The following is a 23,866-nucleotide window of genomic DNA, read 5'->3' on the forward strand; positions in this document are numbered from 1 at the left end:
ACATACAGACATACTATACACAAACACTGTACAAACACAGACTTGCACATACAGACTATACACAAACACACACATTCACACACATACAAACACGCACACACTATACACACACTATACAAACACAGACATGCACATACACACAGACTATACACACATACACACTATACATACACACATATACACATACACACTATACAGACATGTACATACACACAGACTATATGCACACACATTATACAAACACAGACATGCACATACACACAGACTATACACATACACACACATAAAAACACACCCTATACACACAGAGACATGTACATACACACATACACACACACACACACACTATACACACAGACTATACACATATACACACTATAGATATACACACACACTACACATAGACATATACACAAACTACACAGATATATACACACTACAGACACACACATACATACATATACACACACACACTTTATGCAACCAGACTTAATAATTAATAAGTTCATTAAATGGACCTCCAAAAGAAAGAAAAAAACTAATTTGCCCCCTCACATAAAAGGCATGGGCATCACTCTTCTATAACAACACTATTAAAGTCACATTATCACATTTATTCTATAACTTGGAAAAAACTCACATTTGCCACTCCCCCCAAAAATATTTGGGAATATTTTATCTTTATTTTTTTAGATTTAACCAAAGGATGCAGTCGCTGTTTCAGCTCTATAACTGGAGGAACATTAAAGGGGCAGTCAACACTTTTTAATTACAAGACATTTATGTTGTGTTGCTATAGAATAACAACATATCAGCCAAGTCTTGCAGTTTATAAAACAAATCAACATCCTTTTTACTGAAATTATTTTTCAATACCCAAACTCCATCCATCATTTGCCTTATTTGGAGGAGCCAATCCGGACTTTAGTCCACAGACAACAAGGCTAGTAACTATCATACATTTAGTTTAGAATGCATTGTTTTACATTTGTCTGATAAAGTCAATTAGGGACTGATATGTAGCAGAGCTAGCCTTGAGAAGACAGCATGGTGGAATTCCAAGTTCTGAGAATTAGAAATTGCTCAATTTTCAGACCTAAATTACATACAAAGGGGACAAAACATATTTCAGAGTTGTTTCATTATGCATAACTAAACATTTTATAATCTCAAGGTGTATTATATACATGCACACATAACAGTAACAGACAGTATGTGTAAAAGCATAGCGTGACATTATTTAATTAAAACAGCAGTACAGCCCTAAAGGCACTTGGGGCTCTACTGTAAAACACTGGAGGCTTCAGCCCCTAGCATTAAACATTGCTATTGCTGACAGATTGTACCACCTCCCAAATACCTAAGCCTTATGGCTATTGTTTTTGTAGTAGCTTGCTCTGTACACCTTTAGCTTATTTGTATGGATTCTCCCGTAATACTTTGTTACATCTTAAAATCATGGCATTAAATAGGAATATATCTGCTGCAGGCTACACACTAACACAGTTTGCTTTTCACACGTTCTGTGTATTTGCTAGCACTGACTGCTCATATTCCACACATTACGGAGTGTGGGCGTGGTCATGGTGACGTAAAGGAAAGGTCCTGCTTGCCTTGTATTCACTGGGCACAAGCACCTCTCTTGCAGTCAGCCAGATGCAGGCACCTCCCAGGGATGCTCCTGGCTCAGCAGGGAGAACCCTCATTCCTTTGCATGGGCACAGGCTGAAGTCATGCTTTAAAGTGAGATAAGGATGGGGTAAGACAACCCCTCACAGGTAAGTGATATTCTTCATGCTGTGGCATCTACCTAAATAGGTGCACACATAGGCATTATAGGGTGCTCCAATGGTTTGCTCTTACACGTTTACAACTTGCCTTTGTTTAATTGAAATAATCTAATAGTTGATGTCAGATTTGAATCATTATTAAAGTACGGGTATAGCTGATCTGCAGAGAAGTATTTGTAAAAGAGCTCAGTTAGTTCACCATTCTCTATATGTATGTAATGGATTTAGATTCACACAGTCATTTTAAAATGCTTACATTGTAATTTACTAAACATTTCAAATACTATTAATATAATACAATTAATCTTCAATATTAGTGCCTGTCAGTAAGCTAATTTCCCCAGTAACCATATTTTGGGGGTTATATCACTCCCTGCTTCGGGAGAGACATTACTCATTAATTGCACTTCTTGACTATTATCAGACAGTACATCATCTATATGGAATGTCTTATTCTTTGTTTCTATTAGGATTGTAAGACAAGTTAACTCATTCATTTCTTGCCAGTAGGAGTTCAGTAGTTTCTGGTAGCTGATGGGTTAACCAACAGCAGCTTTACATGTCATTTAAGTCCCCCTGCCCCCCTCCTTTCTTAGGCAGACAGTCTGTGATTGTTGAAAGTCCCCATAGCAGCACCAGCAGATGACTGCACATAAATATGCTCAGAAAGATTCAATGAGTAAATAAATGTGCAATCAGACTGATGAGCCTCACACAGCACTGGATAAGAATCTGCAAATTACAGGAGAGGAATAACATTCAAACAAAATTACATACTCAAAAGCTCATGATGTAGAGGTGCAGATGAAGATTGGAGTTGTGTACCTTGTTGTGTATATTTGTAATGTTGATGTGAATACATTGAGCCTCCCGCAGACATGGTTTGTGTGCTAAAGAAATTAAAGTCATTAAAATGGTTAAAATATTTTTTTTGTATGAGAAAGATATAAAGTAAAAGCAGTTTCTATTCAGGATAGCAGGACTTTGTTCTGCATTGATACTGCAGTATTAATATGCACTGGATGATAAGAGACACCTCCTAGAGTTGTACTCCTTCCACAAGCCTGCCTACCAACAAGTGAGTTTATTTAACACATGAACAATGTATTCATATTTGTATATTTCCGGTTAGTTTAAACAGAAGAAATGCGTTGCAGCAAATTAGCAAAGAGAATGTTGCTATATGAGCATTGAAGGGACAGTATACACAATTTTTCATATAACGGCATGTGATAGACAGTACTATAAAGAATAATATGCACAGATGCTGATATAAAAATCCATTATAAAACCATTTAAAATCTTACTTAGAAGCTTCCAATTTAGCTCTGTTTAAAAGGTTACTGGAACACTTACTGCAAGTGGGAAAAACAGACACTCCCCCCTACCCTTCCTTTACACAAACAGAAGCAAGCTAGAGTAGGTATACCTCTGTATTCTCCTAAAACTTTGATGCTTGGTTAGGAGTCTGAAAATCAGAGCAATGTTATTTAAAAATAAGCAAAACTTTTCATTTAAACAAACAAACAAACAAACAAACTGTATGGGCTATATAAATGGATCATCTACAAAACATTTATGCAATGAAAATCTAGTGTTTAATTACCCTTTAAAGGGACAGTAAAATTAAACTTTCTGATACAACTTGTAATTGTAAACAACTTTCCAGTTTATTTCTGTTATTAAATTTGCTTTGTTTTCTTGTAATCCTTTGTTAAAGAGTAAACCTAAATAGGCTCAGGAGCAGCAGTGGGAGCTAGCTGAACACATTGGTTTTACCAATGACAAGACACGTGTGCAGCCACCACCTAGATCACAGTAGTGTATTACTGCTCCTAAACAATGGATACTAAGAGAACTAAGAGCATTTGATAATTGAAGTAATAGAAATAAAGTGGAAAGTTGTTTAAAAATCCCATGCTCCATCTGAGTCATAAACGTTTAGGGCTAGATTACTAGTGAAGGGTTAGTTTAGCTCCTGCCTTAACCCAGCTAGACTTTGGCTTTTTGTGTGTGTCGGGTTGTGCGCGCATTACAAGTTGAAAGTAATATGTTTTCACCCGCGCACTAACCCGACGTGCACAAAAAGCTGAAGATCGAATATCTTGACCGCATTAATGTATTCCCCCATAGACTTCAATGGCGGGCGAAAAGTGGGAACAAAAACTAACACCCTTAATCGCGTGCAAACCCGATCACATATTCTCAAGGGTGCTAACCAGACATGAAAATATGAATATTTCACATTCCAATGTTCTTGACATAAAAGAATATGTTCTATTTATTTATAAATACATATTTTTACACATATCTTATGTTTGTTTTGTAAACTACTGTATATCTATATATATATATATATATATATATATATATATATATATATATATATATATATATATATATGTTCCTCGTTTGCAAGAAGGCACTCACTGGTCTTTAGTGAAAAAACTACTTTTAATTCATATTTTAAAAGGCAAATACATCCATAACGTTTCGATGTCGTTGTGACATCTTTGTCAAATGTTCTGCTAATATCACCAATGTAGGACAATCATGTTCCCAAAGTAGTGCCTTCTTGCAAACGAGGAACATATACATTTTATGTGAAGTGCACCCTGGCAGTTGTGGTAATGTAAGACTGTGCTTATCTCTTTTTGGAGGATATATATATATATATATATATATATATATATATACTCCTCAAAATTTCCACTAGCCATTGGCGAGTGGAAATTTAACGGTGGTGAGTGAAAGTTAGTTAGTGAATGCTGAGTCTGAAGTCTGGTGGCATGCTGTAAGTAGCAAAGTTGGCACATTGTATTTGCAGATTGTACATTCCTAATGTAGCACTGACAAAAACACATTTTGTGCTAAAACTATTATCTAATGGGATATTATATATCCAAATGCAAGGATATTTTATTCCTCTAGGGCTGTAGGGACCCTATTAGTGCTTAGACTGTTACTTCTGAGAGGGTAAACAAGGGCAACGAGAGAGACTGTAGAGAAAAAGTGACAGTGGAGAAGAAGGTAGAGTTAAAGGGACACTAAACCCAATTTTTTTCTTTCATGATTCAGATAGAGCATGCAATTTTAAGCAACTTTCTGATTTACTCCTATTATAAATTTTTCTTCGTTCTCTTGCTATTTTTATTTAAAAAGCAGGAATGTGATGCATAGGAGCCGGCCCATTTTTGGTTGAGAACCTGGGTTATGCTTGCTTATTTGTGGGTAAATGTAAGCCTCCAATAAGCAAGCGCTATCCATAGTGCTGAACCTAAAATGGGCAGGCTGCTAAGATTTACATTCCTTCTTTTAAAATAAAGATAGCAAGAGAACAAAGAAAAATTAATAATAGGAGTAAATTAGAAAGTTGCTTAAAATGTCATGCTCTATCTGAATCATGAAATAATTTTTTTTGGGTTCAGTGTCCCTTTAAGAGAGAATGGAGAAAAAAAGAGTGAAGAGATATGAGAGAGGGGAATGAAAGAGTGTAAAGAGAAGGTATGGCCTGAGAGAGAAAAAAGAGGGTAAAACATGAGATTGAAGAAAGGAGGGAGTTGAAAAAGATAGTTAAAGGGACATTAAACACATTGAGATAGTAATATTAAATGATATATGTATAAAAAAAACACTCTGCAATATACTATATAATTTTTCCTGTTTTTTCTGTAATTCTATTCTGAAATTGTGAGCATTTCAGTTCCTGTTAGAAATGGAAGTGCAGAACACTGTTATATTCCACACAGCGATTGGCTGCTCACTCTAGTGACCTATTTATAACTGTCCCTAATAGGCCAGAGCAGAGAAAGTAACCTAAGTTAAAACATGGCAGCTCCCATTGTTTAATTGACACAAAAATGTTACACTTATTTTGTCAATATTTAAACATCTAATACAATTTTAAAAAATACATCTACATTATTCTCAGACTAATCTTTTCTTTGAATGCATCATTCTATCTAGCATACTAAAAGCAAAATGAATTTTTCATTATTGAGATAGAGCACACAATTTTAAACAACTTTCCAATTCACTTCCTTAATTTAAATGTGAACAATCTTTTTATATGCACACTTTCTGAGGCACCAGCCCCTACCGAGCATGTGCAATAATTAGCAGTATATAAATATATGTATTTTGTGATTGGCTGATGGCTGTCACATGATGCAGGGTGAAAGAAAATTAAACTAATTTTGAAATTTCAGAAAAAAAATGCATTTTATTTAAAAGGAAATACTTCAGTATTATCTTTGTATTATGCATTTGCTCATTATTCTATTCTTCTGTGTTTAATGGTCCTTTACACATCCCAGAAACAGGGAGAAATATATCTGATAACTATAGAGATGTGTGTCTCTTAGCTTTCCATCTCTCTCCTTTAAAGGGACAGTTACAGTGTATTTTCCATGGATCCAGGGTCAAACCGTATAATATTTTTTAGGTTGTTCATTATTGCTTGTACGTGTAGTGAAATATTGATTCTGTGGTAAATATATTTAAGGGTTAGAGCACCATAAAATCACCAAGTACCCATGCAATTGCAGTTTCTATGCAATTTATCTATAATATGAGGGATATTTTATGTATGTGTACTGTATGCTGTCTTTAGGGGATATTGGTTCCTTCCTAGATTTAAAATACATTAGTCAGGGAATTGCCATCCTACTAATGACAGAAGTATTAAGGAATCATAATGCGTATCTCTGTTTAATTCTAGTGTATAAGGATTCCTCATTGGCCACTTGATTAAACATATGCAGGGACCAGCTAGGGTTAAATCCAGAAAATGTGGCACCCTTAGAGCAACATGATGCCTACCTGTTTACTCTGGTAATTACGGCAGCTGTAGGTACGACTGCCTCGCATGCAAATTAGACAGCCAGCAAAAGTTGCCTCAAAACTGCATATCCATAATTGAGAAACAAATATTGGTGTCAGGTCATCATTTTCTGCTTGTTGTTCCTGCTTTCATTATTTAAATCACCATGTATTTCATATTTTGCCCTGGCTAATACAAAAGGGCATACAGTAATGAGGCTGTCATGTAAATAAATAACTGTTGAGATTTGGAGTGAATAAATAGTACAACCCCAACACTTAACAGAACTGCCACTGCTCTAGCCACTCCCCTGCCTATTTAAAGGGATTTAATGCTGTAAATTGCAGAAATGTGACAATATATGCTTCAACTATTTATTTTGCAAGCTGCAGACTTCACAAGCCTAATGATGCTATGTATATGTTCGTAACCGGCCTCAGCAAAAGAGATAAGATAACATACTGCAAAATGATTCAAGTAAGAGTGGCTAACCTTACTGAAAGAGCAGAAACGAGATCCACTAAGGATGCCTTCTAGCACTCACTGCCTTAACTAACAGAAAATAATACAAACCAATTAAAACATAACTTTTATTAGTATTTGCTAAAAACGGGCTAACATGCTAAATTAAAACTAATGAAAATGACAGTGAATCCATGATATATTCTCCTATGTGAATCATAGGCCTAAGTGTTCAAATTATCATGTAAAGGAGTATGGTAAGTGGAGTATTAGTAACAAGGAGTGGAAATATGTATTAAATGATTAATCAATAGGGTACTAGTATAGTATAGTCCTAATAAACAAATGTACACACAGAGTAGTGCATAGTTAAAACAATCACATAGATATTTACATATCCTGCTCCTCCAGATCCTATAACAGGTGTTAGCATAGCAAGGTGTGTAATGAACTATAATGGTATCAGTCTGTTCATATTATACTGTACTGCAATCAGTCAGATTGTACCTGTGAAGTTACTCAGCTCATGAATTATTATTCAGTTTGTAGTTTCAATGTATATATAATAGTAAAACTGAACGTTTGTAGTGTAGTGCTCCAACACATGGATTTGAGGGGAAGAGACCACTAAAGGAAATAATTGAAATAAGGCCAAGTATTAGTGAAATCCAGGATAGTGGATTAAAATCTATAAGTAAATAAATGAAATTACTTGGTTGTAGTTGTCCATCAACTTGGCCTGATAAAGTGTGCTTATTAATAAATTAAATTACCCCTACTGCACCTCATATAAAATGTTATAGTGCACACACATATTAATAGTTTCTGATTGTAACTAAATGAAAAACAACAAAGTTACTGCAGCTGATGTTATCTTTGTTTATGTATCAATATGAAATAACGTAACAAGTATTCTTCAAAAACAAGAACACAGAAGCGCATCCTCGATTCAAGGTAGTAATACGTAAATTTATTAAAGCACACACAACCATATGCACTTACAAGATTAAAAGGTGAAAAGGTGCCTTTAAAGACATATATAATTACGGCTCCAGGCTGCTTGTCAAACGGTCCACTCCTAATTGGCTCTCAATTTGCTCTCAATTATCTGTTTCTGGCAGTCTTGCTTTATAAGATTCCTGTAAGCAAATTTTCTTAGATACGAAAACAGATCAATACACCAGTCTTGTCTATGCGTTTCATCTGTCCTGTGCAGACTTCTTCAAGACAACTCCTGACCAGCTGTGTATTGGCATGAGGATTCCCCTCTGTTACAAGTATGTCAACGCTCCTCCTCTTCCGTTGACGTGTCTCTGTCCAATTTGTCGTGCAGATGCACAACAAACCACGCCTCTAGCCATGTGCTATTACGGCGTGCTCCATATCTTAACCACACCTAAAACAGTCTATACCGTGGGTCAAAATAACATCGAATGTAAAGTACCTCTAATCTATGATAAACTAAAACGATAAGAACACAAAGCGCATCCCAGATTCAAGGTAAAATAATTTGTGACTTTATTTGTGCACACAATCTAATGCACTTACAAGAATTTAAAATATTAAAAGCTTTGTAAAAATGTTTTGGTATATTTCACAGTTCTTACACCACAGGAATCCGCAGGTAGCGACCTCTGCTGCCCTTGTGTGTCTCTGTTTACCAATAGTCCAATCTTTAACCCCTTAAGGACCAGCGACGTACCCTGTATGTCACTGGCCTTTTTTTGGGACTTGATTGTTTTATTGCGCGGTCTTGCCACCAGCGTTGAGACTGCTCTATTCCACAAAACCTGCTGGAGGGAGGGTATTAATAGCATGTTCTTGCTAGACTTGTGCTATTATGTCCTGAAAAAACCCTTAACGACCAGTGACATACAGGGTACATTGTGGTCATTAAGGGGTTAAAAAGGGTTCTTCAATAGTCAATTGCTTAAATAAGACAGTCTCTTATAACGTGCAGAGTCTCTGTAGTCATAGGTAGACCCTCCCGTCTACGCGTTTCATTTGCCTCTGCAAACTATTACAGATGTCCTCAGGAAGACCACATGGCAGCGGTTCTGCAATCCCCTCCTATAATTTATCATCTGGTGCCGCTAATTATGAACATAATTAGCGGCACCAGATGATAAATTCTTTTTTAAAGATTGGACTATTGGTAAACAGAGACACACAAGGGCAGCAGAGGTCGCTACCTGCGGATTCCTGTGGTGTAAGAACTGTGAAGTATACCAAAACGTTTTTACAAGACTTTTAATATTTAAAAATTCTTTAAATTCTTGTAAGTGCATTAGATTGTGTGCACAAATAAAGTCACAAATGATTTTACCCTGAATCTGGGATGCGCTTTGTGTTCTTATCGTTTTAGTGTCCTTGAAATCTGAGCACTCCTTTGTGGTCAGTGAACTGAGAAGCAGCACAAAAGATTCGTTACCAAGGGAGAGAATTATCTACAAATAATAATTTGGAATTTAACATAAAGTTTCTACCATTACTCCCAGAGACATGAATGTGAGTTATTGAAGTGGTTAATTTTATAATTATATTGTATATTTAAGTATCTTAGATACAATTAGTATTACTTGAAATTGAAATTGTATCACTATTGTTTCCCTAGGAGTGCTAATTGTTATGAGCATTCCCTATTATACTATAGTGTATAAAAATAGAATATTTGAACAAAATTTAAAGTATAAATCTATTAAAGTGTAATTACTGTGTTTAGATCTGTGCGCAGCTTATTGTTGTATTTGAGTGTAATCTATGATAAACAATAACTTAATATTATCATCTTAAAGAGACAGACTACTGCTTTTTCAGATCATAAATGCTTGTAGATCTAAATCTATATTACGCCCTTTTGGGGTCAAACTGTCTAGCTCCTGAATCCATCTTGTTTCTCTTTGCCTAAGGGTAATGAGCCTCTGATGGGGATTTTGGCCAGGGGGACTACTTCTAAAATGCTTATGCAAAAGACTACTGGGATCTTGTTTGTGATGGATCCTGAAATGATCTGACACACTATGTGTTCTCAGACCAATTTCCATATTGTTAATGTGGTCATAACATCACCTTTTTATTGTTATTTTCGTCCTTCCAACATAGATCATGCCACAGCCACAAATGAGACTGTAAACAACAAATGTGCTGTGATAGTTCCCTCTACTTTAATGGGCATTGTCTTAGTGTTATTCCAATTGTTGATGGAATCATGATTCAGTAGATGGGCACACATACAGCAATTGCCACAACCACATTTATATGTCCCTGGTCTACCTGTGACCCAGAGTACCAGATTTTTTGTCATTAGAGTTCTTGGGGCCTTTTAGTTTTGATGGAGCTAATATATTTTTGAGGTTACGGCTTTTTTAAAAAACTACCTGTGGTTTATCCTCAATTACCCCCCTGATTATAGGGTCTGCCTTTAAAATACCCCAATGTTTATTAATGATCCTCTTGATGAAACCCGCCCCATCACTATACATGGTGATAAACCTTACTGTACTGTTACTCCTATTTACACTTTAATTTTGTGATGTTGTAGCAGAGTACTGTGTTGACACTGGCCATTCGTTTCTCTTGCTTCTGCCACTAGTTGGGAATATTCTTGTTACACAGTTATACTGTGGACCACTCTGTTACCCTCTTGTGAAACTGTCAGTCTGGTTAAATAATGATTCTTGAGTAAATACTTTCCCAAATAGGGATATAAATCGCTGACTGTGTTGGCGCTATTACAGATTGTTACGGTTGCAACACAATAAGCTACACATAGCAGTCATGCTACATCAGAAATATCTCTCACACTCGCTGTATGTTATTCAATACTCTAATGCGGATATCACTGTATTTTCATTAAATAAAAAGAGCTCCCATTAGCTCCTAACCCCTGCTGACGCATTTCGCCCTGACGGGCTTTATCAAAGGAGGCGAGCCGCTGCTCTCCCGGGTTTAAATCACGAACAGATAACTTAAAGTATCCGCCTCTTGCCTCTCATTGGTCCGAAAATCTATCATTGAAAGTTCAACTTGAGACGCAATTGGATCTGCATGTTCATTGAAAGGTATGGTAATATTTAAGGTGGGCTAGGGCCACTACAGACCACTAGGTCTGAATACTTTATTAGATATAATCGTTGGAGAATTATATTTATTCACATCAAATGAGAAGACCTGTTTATTTAAAAATGTATTTAATATGATATTATTATTGCAGGTGGATCACGTGTAACTGTACCTACATTAAGCCCACAGATCAACTAATTGTATTGAATATTAAATAATCTTCTATTCAAGCAAAATAATCGTATACTATTCCATATTAATTGCTAATATTGTAGAATCCCAATACTGTGCTCATTGAGTGATACACTAAGTATATTGTAGAATCCCAATACTGTGCTCATTGAGTGATACACTAAGTATATGTAATAAAAATATGCAGATGCTTGATTAGCTTGGAATTGATACACATAATTACCTGCATTAATGTAACTAGAAGTCACGTTTTGTGACTGTGCAATTCTGAGAAAAATATATGATGAAGAATCCCTAAGGATTAGTTGGTTCTGTGTTGAGTGGAATATATTATTGTCAATCTAAGTGCATGCTAAAGTGATCATCATGATAATCTGTGTGCAACAAATGATAGCTAGAATGGGTGTGATACTATGTCTGTATAACTAAAATGTGATCAATGGTGCTGTGATTGAAGATATGTGTGTAATAAAATATACATTGCACTTGTGATCATAAGTGAAGGGGTGAAAAAAGAAAAAGAACGAACCCTTGTAAAACATGTTGAATGGGGATGATGGGTGTCATACATTTTACATTGGAATGTGGGCAAACTACAAAGAAAACAGAATAACTCCAAGACAATAAATGTGACTGGAATTATTGTATAGCCCCTGGTTTCTCAACAGCCGGGCCGTGGCCCAGTACCGGGCCGTGATAGCCCTGCTGGTGGGCCCCGGCCTGTCATGCCTCCACTGCACACTCTTACCCCACTGCACACCAAGGGCAGGCTGATACCAATCAAGGTCCCAGGAACACTGTCTCACACTGAACAAAATGTATTAAATTGTATGCAAATGAACATGGTAGCCTCCCTGCCCTGCCCCCAACAGGCCCCTCAACCTCCAGAGCCAGGACCCCCAACATTAAGGTCCAGAGAAAGGGTACCCAACCTCCAGGGCCAGCCCCCACACTCCATGGCCCTCACAGTGACAGACCCCCGCCAGGGCCCCTCTAAACCCACACTTTTTTTGCTTAGTTACTGATAGGGCAACTGAAAACTCCAGCTTAAGGAATGCACCAGGATCCGTGGAGATGTCATTTGTGGGCCCCCCTACTTGCTGGTCCCTCGGCCCAGGTCCTATTTGCCTGGCTGATCAGCCCGCCCCTGCTGCTCACTATATATATATATATATATATATATATATATATATATATATATATATATATATATATATATATATATATAATATATATAATATATATATATATATATAATATATATATATATATATATATATATATATATATATATATATATATATATATATATATATATATATATATATATATATAAATATAAGACTACCGGGCCCTGGACATGTCTAGATAAAATTTACCGGGCCTTGAGGTCACTTTGGTTGAGAACCACTGGTATAGCCTGTTTGTCCTGCAGTCTGCAAAGATACACATAATATAATACAGTATCAGTAAAAGTTACCACATAGGCAGTTTGATGTAGGTGTTTCTATTATCTAATTGAAACAATGTAGAATAAAAAGTAACTTTGTTTCTCTTATATGTATAGTTTTTATAAATATATGTAATAGTTGTTTTGTTCATCCAGTCCTGATGGTTGTACAGTGTTGAGTAGGTAAATCCATCTGCTTTCTGCTTTTAACCCCTTAGTGACCAAGGCACTTTACAGTTTTCTGACCGTTTGGGACCAGGGCTATTTTTACATTTCTGCAGTGTTTTTTGTTTAGCTGTAATTTTCCTCTTACTCATTTACTGTACCCACACATATTATATACCGTTTTTCTTGCCATTAAATGGATGTTCTAAAGATACCATTATTTTCATCATATCTTATAATATACTATAAAATAAATGATAAAATAAGAGGAAAAAATGGAAAAAAACACACTTTTTCTAACTTTGACCCCCAAAATCTGTTACACATCTACAACCACTAAAAAACACTCATGCTAAATAGTTTCTCAATTTTGTCCTGAGTTTAGAAATACCCAATGTTTACATGTTCTTTGCTTTTTTTGCAAGTTATAGGGCAATAAGTACAAGTAGCACTTTGCTATTTTCAAACCATTTTTTTTCTCAAAATTAGCGATAGTTACATTGTAACACTGATATCTGTCAGGAATCCCTGAATAACCCTTCACACGTGTGTGTGTGTGCATATTTATATATAAAACACAGGAATGGACCACATTTACAAACTGGACCGGTTACACATCCTAAGCCACAGCAAACTCCACAGCCCTGAACACTGACAGACAGCTGCAAATTTCCCAGCAACCCAGGCAGTTAACCCCAGAGCAGCCTGGGTGACAGGTCCTCAGGGAAGCATTACAAACATTATCAACACAACACACAGAAAACCTGGCACTCGCCAGCAGATTCACAGTAATGCTTAAAAACAAAACTGGGGGAAGTCAGTTACATTTGGCGCCAAAGGATCAAGCCCAGCACCACGACAAGGTCTCCCCCTTCCTGGGACCCTAACCCAGCACCCACACAATGCATACTTCTAAACAAACCAACTGGGAACCTCCCAGGGTGACACAGGCTTTTGTAACCTCCCCTATGTAAATACAAAACACAGGAATGGACCGCACTCACAGACCGGACTGGGTACACATCCTAAGCCAGATCCTTTGGCGCCAAATGTAACTGACTTCCCCCAGTTTTGCTTTTAAACATTACTGTGAATCTGCTTTCACTTTTATGATCCACGTTTGGATAAATAAATATATCTCTTTTTGCATCTCTTTTCACTGCATTTTTATTTTATTTTTTATTTTTAAGGTATACACCATTTGTTTTTCAACCCATTTTTATTTTTTCATATTTGTTTGTTTTTTATATTTTCGATTATTTTACATTTTTTTATCAACACCTTTTTTGGACACACTTTTATATACAGTATATATATTTTTGTTTTTTCCACATCAAGATATTTTTTCTAGATTTTTTTCTCTTGGGACTTTCTTTGGACATTTTTTGGGGCATTTTACATGGATTACCATATGTTATGCATTTTGTAATATTTTGTATCCTATGTTTTTATATAACGCATCTATATTGTTTTTTTCCTTTATTGTAGAAAAAACAAATATTACATAACAATCAGCGGTAATATCATACCGCTATAAACATTACATGAGATGGTACGTAAACATTGGACATTAAAGTTCTAATACAATTCGTAGCTATCATTGAAACAATACTATATTTGTTCACTGTGACTCCAAATAGTCCTCCCACAAGAATCTCATATTACCATAGAAATCGAGTTGTTGGGATTGAGCATAGTGGTACCTTTCTAAAATCAATAATTGTGTGATATGATCTTTCCATTCGGTTATCTTGGGTGTATCGGTTTCTTCTAAAGACGGGGTATCAATTGTTTAGCCCCATTTATCATTATGCATAAGAGTTTTAATCTCAGTTTACATTTCAGCTTAGGAAGATAGTTAAAAAGTAATAGCATTGGATCTATCTCTATCTTAAGGGATATACATTTTTCTATTTCTCTGCTGATTTCTACCCTGTCTAATATCTATATTGGTTTTAAAGAATTTAGCGTAACTTCTCCACTGAGGAGACTCTCTGGATTTTAGTTAAAATATAGGATACACCCTGTACAGATCCGATATATGTATAAATCTAGGTGTCTCTCCTAGATCACACATGGGATCCAACTGTATTATATTTTATTTGTATTATCCTATGTAATTCTATCTGTGTAAAATTGTTATATCATGACATAGGAGGCCATCCACACCTCACTTTTCCAATAACTAGTCATTTTACTTTTTATTATTTTTTACTTGGATAACCCAATAGATCCCACCTTTAGCTTTTTGGCTCCCATATAGGAGCTACATTAGCGCTCTTTCCGTTCATTTTTATTTGGTTTTATATATGAAATCTGGTTGAGAGATCTTGTTTTTGGGAAGAGCTTGTGTGGCTGCATTTTGGCCCTGTGGATATCTATTTGTCTATTATCAAATGTACTCTTGATACCTTTTGCTGAAAAGCATATCTAGATAGGCTCAGTAGCTGCTGATTGGAGACTGCACATAGATGTCTCGTGTGATTGGCTCACTCATGTGCATTGCTATTTCTTCAACAAAGGATATCTAAATAATTAAGCAAATAAGAAAATAGAAGTAAATTGGAATGTTGCTTAAAATTGCATTCGCTATCTGAATCATGAAAGAAAATGTTTGGGTTTCATGTCCCTTTAGTTTTGTTTTGACTCAGTGGCGTCACTAGGGGGGTGCGGGCCGCACCTGGGTGACACCCTCCAGGGAGTGACACAAAAAAAAAAAAATTTGACTAGCCTTGTCTACCTACCAGATCAACTCCTTCAAATGGAGTATCTTTGAGATATCTCTACTGAACTGTATTTTAACTGTTATTAATAAAATGGAGCCATGCTTTAACTTGGGGATATAGATGTTGCAGTATCACTGTTTGGTTGCTGAAGCACCTGCATATTTTTTTTGTTTTGAACAAAGTGATAGAGAATTTCTCCAAGCAGATCATAGTGGATCATGGCTTTTTTCAATGCTAAGTGCTTACAAGGCTTATATAAACATTCTATCACTGCATCATGTATGGATGATTATTACGTGATTATAAATAATGGGGGGAGTTTGACCATTGAAAAAACGGTTGCAGAAAACAAAGTGGTAATGTATGTAGAAAAATGTTGGTTGGTATGTTAACTTTTTCAAGACTACAGAAATGTCTTTTAACTACAAGGTGTTTTTTTCCCTTTAATTGGTTTATTTTTATACAGTATATAAGGGTTAGATACACAGAACTGCCTACTGATAAATGTTTCAGTGTGTATTAATTAGCATATCCAATACATACAAAAATGACAGTTTCTTCATGTTTATTTTCCTTAAAGGGACATTAAATACTATGAGATGGTAATATAAAATAATAAATCATATATGTAACTATGCAATATACTTTCATTTTGTATTTTGTCCCTTTTTCCTGTAATTCTATTCTGAAATTGTGAGCTTTTAAGTTGCTGTTAGAAATGGAAGTGCACAACATGGCTGCACACTCTAGTGACCTATTTATAACTGTTTCTAATTGGCCACAGCAGAGAAGGTAACCTAAGTTACAACATGGCAGCTCCCATTGTTTTATAGAAACTAAAACTTTATTTAAATGTTGTCACTATTTAAACAGCGAATAAAACTTTAATAAATACAGCTACATGTTATTCTCAGACTAATCTTTTCTTTGAATACATCATTCTGTCTAGCATATATTTAGTGTTTAATGTCCCTTTAAATGGCTGACAAATGTAAACTTACAGATCTCTTTGTGACTGAGGAGACTCTTGGGGGCATATTTATCAAGCTCCGTATGGAGCTTGATGCCCCGTGTTTCCGCCGAGCCTTTAGGCTCACCAGAAACAGAAGTTATGAAGCCGCGATCTAAAGACCGATGTTCCATAATCTGTCCGCCTGCTCTGAGGCAGCGGACAGAAATTGTCAGAAATCAACCCGATCGAATACGATCAGGTTGATTGACACTCCCTGCTAGCGGCCGATTGGCCGCAAATCTGCAGGGGGCTGTATAGCACCAGCAGTTAACCAGAATTGCTGGTGCAATGATAAATACCGACAGAGTATGCTGTTGGCATTTATCGATGTGCAGCAGACTTGATCCGCAATATCGGATCACGTCTGCTTGCACAATAATAAATAGGCCCCCTGGACTCTCTGGGCTGGCGAGATTATTAAAGAATGCTGGCCAGTCCTATTTCCCTGGTGGAATGATCTAAAGCCACTTTTTACCCTCAAAACAAAAATTTTTGTATGAAAAGTGCACAAAAAAATTAGTAATTTAAACATCATACAAAACAAATAATTTAACCTTTCACACATAAATGAGGAGGGAAAAATTCCATTGTTAATTTCATAATGTGAAAATGTTGATCCATAGTGTAATGTGTCTTTTTAAAGGGACATGAAGCCAAAATGTTTTATTTCATGATTTAGAAAAAAAATATAACTTTAAACAACTCACAAATTTACTTCTATTATCTAATTTGCTTAATTCTCTTGATATCCTTTGTTGAACAACCATTTCTAAATAGGCTCAGTAGCTGCTGATTGGTGGCTGCATATAGATGCCTCATGTGATTGGCTCAGCCATGGGCATTGCTATTTCTTCAACAAAGGATATCTGAAGAATGAAGCAAATGAGAAAATAGAAGTAAATTGGAATGTTGTTAAAAATTGTATTCTCTATCTGAATCATGAAAGATTTTTTTTTTAGATTCATGTCCCTTTAAGACTACTGTGTCCTGTATAAATGTTCTCCCTCCATGATTCATACACATTCTAGCTGGTACCACAAAAGCTCTGGATGCTGCTTTGTTTGAGTTATTTTTGTTCAGCCATAATTATATAGTAATTAATATTGGTAGCTTCTGTGTATGAATTATGGCACATGTTTATTATAGGGTACAAAAAGGTATTTTTGCTGAATTAAGAAAAGCCTGTAGTCTGCAGTTTTTTCAGGGTCATTCAGTTACAGAAAGCTTTCCTGATTATTTGCCAGTTATAATCCTGCAGCATAAATGCCTATACAAAATAAATAAACACATTTTCCTCTTGGAAACTGATTCATGTCCCTGCAAGAACATTCTGCAAGTTCCTTTCTCTAAGAGTTTCCTACATAAACATATTTCAGAGTGTGAATAGTCTTTGGGTATCAAAGGAATGTCTTGTTAGCAATGTGAACTTTTCCTTCAATATACCTGAACGATGTCATGTTTTTATTTCCTCGCTCTGCATAAACAAGCTTTCGCTGTTTCACTGTATACTCCTCTTACATATTTCACGGTGCTTATACCAGTTTTCCCAAATGACTACAACCCATTTAAGGGGACATTAAAATGACATGAAACTCAAAATTACATTTTTATGGTTCAGATAGAGCATGCCATTTTAAGAGACTTTTCAATTTATTTAAATTAGTTTGTTCTTCTGGTATCTTTTGCCGAAAAGCATAGCTAGCAATTCAGTGCTTGGAGGGAAACATTGGAATGTGAAATGCTTACATTAAAAACATAGTTAGGACAATAAACACAATTTTTTTTCTTTCATGATTTAGAAAGAGCATGCCATTTTAACCCTTTGGCCTCTATTTAACAAAGTCTGGCGGACCTGATCCGACAGTGCGGATCAGGTCCGCCAGACCTTGCTGAATGCGGAGAACAATACGCTCTCCGTATTCAGCATTGCACCGGCAGCTCACAAGAGGGGGGTGTCAATCAACCCGATCGTACTCGATCGGGTTGATTTCCGGTGATGTCTGTCCGCCTGCTCAGAGCAGGCGGACAGGTTATGGAGCAGCGGTTGTTACGGTTACCCTTAGTCTCGCTGAGAGATGGACCGATTAGTAGCCTGGATCCCTATTGCTAAAGAGGGGAGAAGCTGCTTTCCATAGTATTCTATATGAGTCTCGCAAATATAGAATAATCTCCCTTAGCTGCAGTACCGCTAGGATACCCTTCTGCCCACAAAAACGAGTCAACGCTGCGATTGAGGGTCAAACAAGAACTCAGCACTGGGATGCCCAGCCTGCTTTTTATTAAGGTTACATGCACACAGGGCACTCCCAGGGGGAGAGGGGGGGGAAGCACAAAATCCCCCATCACACATTTAGATAGAGAGCACTGTCCTTTGACAGGCCACAATAGGATTACAGTACTTAAGATAACAAGTTTACAAGTTCATCTTATCAATTAGCAGTCTGGCTCCAGAGGTGATTAGACAATGGGATTGGTTATCCCTAAACTTAGAGCTGAGGCCAGCAAAAATGTGTATTTAGGCAATAGTTTCTAAAAGCTGAAAAAAAAGAGTTAACTCTTTATGAAATGATACTTGTTACGGTTTTCTTGGAGCCCTTCTTAGGCGCTGGCTTGCTGGTTCAGGCATTGCTGCTGGGAAATAAGCTCTTCACAACAAAATAACTAATGCTTCTGTAACAGTGCTCCCTTTCTGTGGAACACTCTGGCAGACACGGTCTGACCCCTTTTCGGGGCAGACTAAGGCTGTCCAGACCGCTGGTTATGCAGGGCTGAGGTCTGTTTGTCTGGACAACCCGTCGGCGTTGCCATTCTGTTTCCCAGGTCTGTAAGTAATGGTGAAATTGAAGGGTTGCAACGATAAGCTCCAACGTAATAGCCTGCCGTTATCTCCAGAGACCCGGTTCAACCACACCAACGGGTTATGGTCGGTGACCAGAGTGAACTCCTGACTATATAAATAGGGAGTCAATTTCTTTAATGCCCACACCAAAGCCAAACACTCCTTTTCGACCGCTGCATAGCTGACTTCGCGGGGCAGGAGCTTCCGGCTGATGTAGGCAACTGGATGCTCCCCTCCATCTTCGCCTACTTGGCTGAGGACAGCTCCCAGCCCGAACATGGAAGCGTCTGTATGGACGATAAAACGTTTGTTAAGGGCTGGGGCCGCCAAGACAGGAGCGTTAATTAGAGCATTTTTGAGAGCCTGGAAAGCCGTTTCACAGTGGGGAGACCACAGGACCTGTCGAGGTAAGTTCTTCTTGGTCAAGTCTGTCAGGGGTTTGGCAAGTGTGCTGTAGTCTGGTACGAACCGTCTATAGTACCCTGCCGTGCCCAGGAAGGCTAGGACCTGAGTCTTAGTGATGGGGGTGGGCCAATTGGCGACAGCTTCTATTTTGGCCGGCTCTGGTCGCTGCTTTCCACACCCCACCCGGTGACCCAGGTACTGTACCTCGGCCATCCCAAAGTGGCATTTTTCTGGCTTCAGAGTCAGGCCAGCAGCCCGGATCTGATCCAGAACCATTCCCACATGAGCTAAGTGGTCCTCCCAGGACTCACTGTGGATCGCTATGTCGTCCAGGTAGGCGCAAGCAAAACTCTGGAAGCCATCCAGGAGCCTATCCACCAAGCGCTGGAATGTAGCTGGGGCATTCTTCATCCCAAACGGCATTACCCTAAACTGATATAAGCCGAATGGGGTGACGAATGCCGACTTGGGGATAGCCTCCGGGGCCAGGGGAATCTGCCAGTAACCTTTGCAGAGGTCAATAGTGGTCAGGTAATTTCCCCTGGCTATACGATCGAGTAGCTCGTCTACCCTGGGCATAGGGTAAGCGTCCGTCACGGTATTTTCATTGAGCCTCCGATAGTCTACACAGAACCGGGTGGTCCCATCTTTCTTGGGCACCAAGACAACTGGGGAGGCCCATGGACTATCGGAGGGCTCAATTACCCTGAGCTGGAGCATCTCATCGATCTCCTTCTTCATTCCTGTCCTAACTGCTTCGGGGATTCGGTACGGAGCCTGGCGCAAGGGAGCTTGTCCCGGAGTATCTACCTGGTGGGTGGTTAAAGTAGTGTACCCTGGCTTCGGGGAGAAGGTGAGGTGTTTGGACTGGAGGAGTTGGTTGAGCTGCTCCCTTTCAGTGGGGCTAAGTCGGTCCCCTATCTGAACCTGCGCCACTATACCTGTGGGGAGACTCTTTTCTAATAGGTCTGGAATGGGTAAACTGTCGGGGTCTTCCTGAGGGGAACAACATACGGCCGTCACGTTCTCTGGTCGCTCAAAATATTCCTTGAGCATGTTTACATGGAATGTCTTTCTAAGATTGTTGTCATGGCAGCTAGCTATCACATAAGTGGTGTCTCCCCTTTTCTCTACGATCTGGTAGGGACCCTGCCAGGACGCCTGCAATTTGTCTGTCTTCACCGGCTTAAGTACTAACACCTTTTGTCCTATGGTGAAGATTCTCTTTCGGGCCCCCCGATCGTACCATACCTTCTGTCTTCTCTGGGCCAACTGGAGATTAGCCCGCACGGATTTGGCTAATTGCTCCATTCGGTCCCTGAGTTCCAGCACGTATGGCACAATGGGGACACCATCAGCCTCCATCTCTCCCTCCCAGTGCTCCCGGATCAGGTTTAGGGGTCCCCGTACCTTTCTTCCGTAGAGCAACTCGAAGGGAGAGAACCCTGTCGTTTCCTGGGGCACCTCCCGATAAGCAAATAGGAGGTGCGGCAGGAAGCGTTCCCAGTCTCGGTATTCCTGAGTGAACGTCTTGAGCATTTGCTTGAGGGTCCCATTGAACCTCTCACACAGCCCGTTCGTCTGGGGGTGGTATGGGGAGCTCAGGAGGGACTTAATTTTGCAAACCTGCCAGAGTTGTTGGGTTAATTCAGCCGTAAATTGGGTGCCTCGGTCGGATAGGATTTCTTTTGGAAATCCTACCCGGGAGAACACCTGTACTAGTGCATTCGCTACCGTATCCGCTTGTATGTTGGATAGGGCGACAGCCTCTGGGTACCTGGTAGCGTAGTCCACTACGGTAAGAATGTAGCGCTTACCGGAGGGACTAGGGGTAGCCAGTGGTCCCACTAGGTCAATAGCAACCCGGCTGAAGGGTTCCTCTACAATGGGCATATTTACTAGCTGGGCTTTAGGGTGATCGCCTCGCCTTCCTACTCGTTGACACACATCGCAGGTGTTACAGTAAGTTCTAACGTCAGCGTGCACCCCTGGCCAAAAGAACGTGTGAGTAATGCGGTGTAGGGTACGGGTAACGGCTAGGTGGCCTGCTAAGGGGATGTCGTGGCCTATTTTGAGGATTTCTTGACGGTATTTGTGGGGCACTACCAGCTGTCGCCTACGCTGTCCCCTTTTCTCTGTCCAGCGGTATAGTTTCCCTTTTTCCCATAAGAATGTTTCGTTATCTGCCCCGCCCCCTCCGGTCTCTGCTCGTTCCCGGTACTTTTGTAAGGTCGGGTCAGTCTTAGACTCTGCCTCGAAAGCATCTGGGGTGTCCCAGGGTATGGGGCCTAACCTGTCAGGCAAGGTCGGGGTAGGTCTTACCTGTGTCTCCCGCACTGGTGAGAGCTCTCGCTCCGTCCGGGCTTGGGCCCGTGTAGTCACTGGGTCCGCCTCGTTGTTGCATACTGGAGCATAGGCAGAAGTCATGGGGCCCAAATCGTTGCCCAGTAGTACTTCGGCAGGTAAATTATCCATTAGGCCCACGTTCACAGCCCCCTTTCCCGCTCCCCAATCAAGATGCACTTTAGCTGTTGGAATTTTGTACACATCCCCCCCCGCCACTCTAACGGCCACAGTCTGTCCGGATCGCTTGTGCTCTGGCACCAAATGACTCTGTACCAGCGTGATAGTAGCCCCTGTGTCTCGCAATCCCTCGGTAGATCGCCCCTCGAGCCATACCCTCTGCCGATGGTGCTGGCGGTTATCTGAGGCAGCATATACAGGGTCTGCCTCGTGAAGCGGCCCCACATATCCCTCCATAGGGGCCTCTTGGTTAACACAGAGGACCCGGGCCGGACGATAGGACCCAGAGGGGTAATTGTAATTCCTGGGTGTCTGGTGCGTATTAAGGGGGCAGCTAGCCATGAAATGCCCTGGTTGCTTGCATCGATGGCAAGTCGGTCTGTGATGCTCAGAGCTGTTATTGGGTGGTCCTGAGTGTCGGACGGGCCCTGTGGGCACCGGGGCTCGGAATTCAGCACGAGGGGGTGCACGGTAAACCTCTCTGGGTTCGACCCGTGCTGGAGCTCGGTAGTTCATGGGTTCGTGAAGACGGGAGTCATAATGTTCATCGGCCAATTTGGCTGCTTCTTCTAAGGTAGAAGGCCGCCTGTCTCGCAGCCATTCCTTCCCTTGCTGTTCCATGCCCTTATAAAAATGTTCTAAGAGAAACAATTGTAAAATTTCCTCCCCAGTCACCGCTTTACTTCCGCTCAGCCAGTGATTTGCCGCTCTCCGCATTCGGTGCGCCCATTCCATATGGGTATCGTTAGGCTTCTTTTCCGTGCCCCGAAACTGTCGGCGATACGTGTCCGGAGTTACAGCGTACCGTCGCAACAGTGTCTCCTTAACTAGCTCATACTGTGTCACTTCCTTAGCACCCAGAGTACGAAAGGCTTCCAGGGCTCGCCCGGATAGTTTCCCAGACAATATCGTGGGCCACTCTCTGTTGGGAATCTGGTGCAGGGCACATTGCCTTTCGAAGTCCGCCAAATATTCATCAATCCCTGTCTCGCTCTCTAGAAAGGGTCGAAATGCTGTATAGGGTATCTTGGGCCTCCCAGCATTTTCGACAGGGATGATTACCTGCGGGGCTACAGCATTGCGGTGTGCGTTCGCTAGGTTGAGTTCGTGGGCTCGAGTCTCTCGTATATCCTCGTCCGCCTCCGCCATCAACTGCTGTACCAATTCCATGGAGGGGTTCGGCCCGTATAATGAGAGCCTTTCCCGAACAATCCTGGTTTTTTCGTCACTAATCGTGGTCGGTGTTTCCACCATTGTGAAGCTCTGATCCAGTTCGTTCAATTCTGCGATCAGCTCTCTCCTCGGCCGGTTGCTGGTGTACCCCCCTCTGCTTTCAAGTAAATCCTTTAGGGTTGTACGCTTCAATTTTTCGTAAGCGCTCTCCATCCGTTCTGTACCTCTCCTAGGAAATCCAGGAA

At 39.6% G+C, this 23,866-nt stretch overlaps 1 protein-coding gene across 2 annotated transcripts in view; it reads left to right on the forward strand.

The window, feature by feature from the left end:
• The first annotated feature begins 1,570 nt into the window (after positions 1-1,570).
• Positions 1,571-23,866, forward strand: part of CHST15 (carbohydrate sulfotransferase 15) — a 79,983-nt gene continuing 57,687 nt past the window's right edge. For both annotated transcript variants that reach the window (XM_053692604.1, XM_053692605.1), the window contains exon 1: positions 1,571-1,778. The gene's annotated coding sequence lies outside the window, so the exon portion shown is untranslated. The remainder of the gene's footprint in view (positions 1,779-23,866) is intronic.

The sequence above is a fragment of the Bombina bombina genome, chromosome 9, assembly GCF_027579735.1.
Source record: "Bombina bombina isolate aBomBom1 chromosome 9, aBomBom1.pri, whole genome shotgun sequence".
NCBI lineage: Eukaryota > Metazoa > Chordata > Amphibia > Anura > Bombinatoridae > Bombina > Bombina bombina.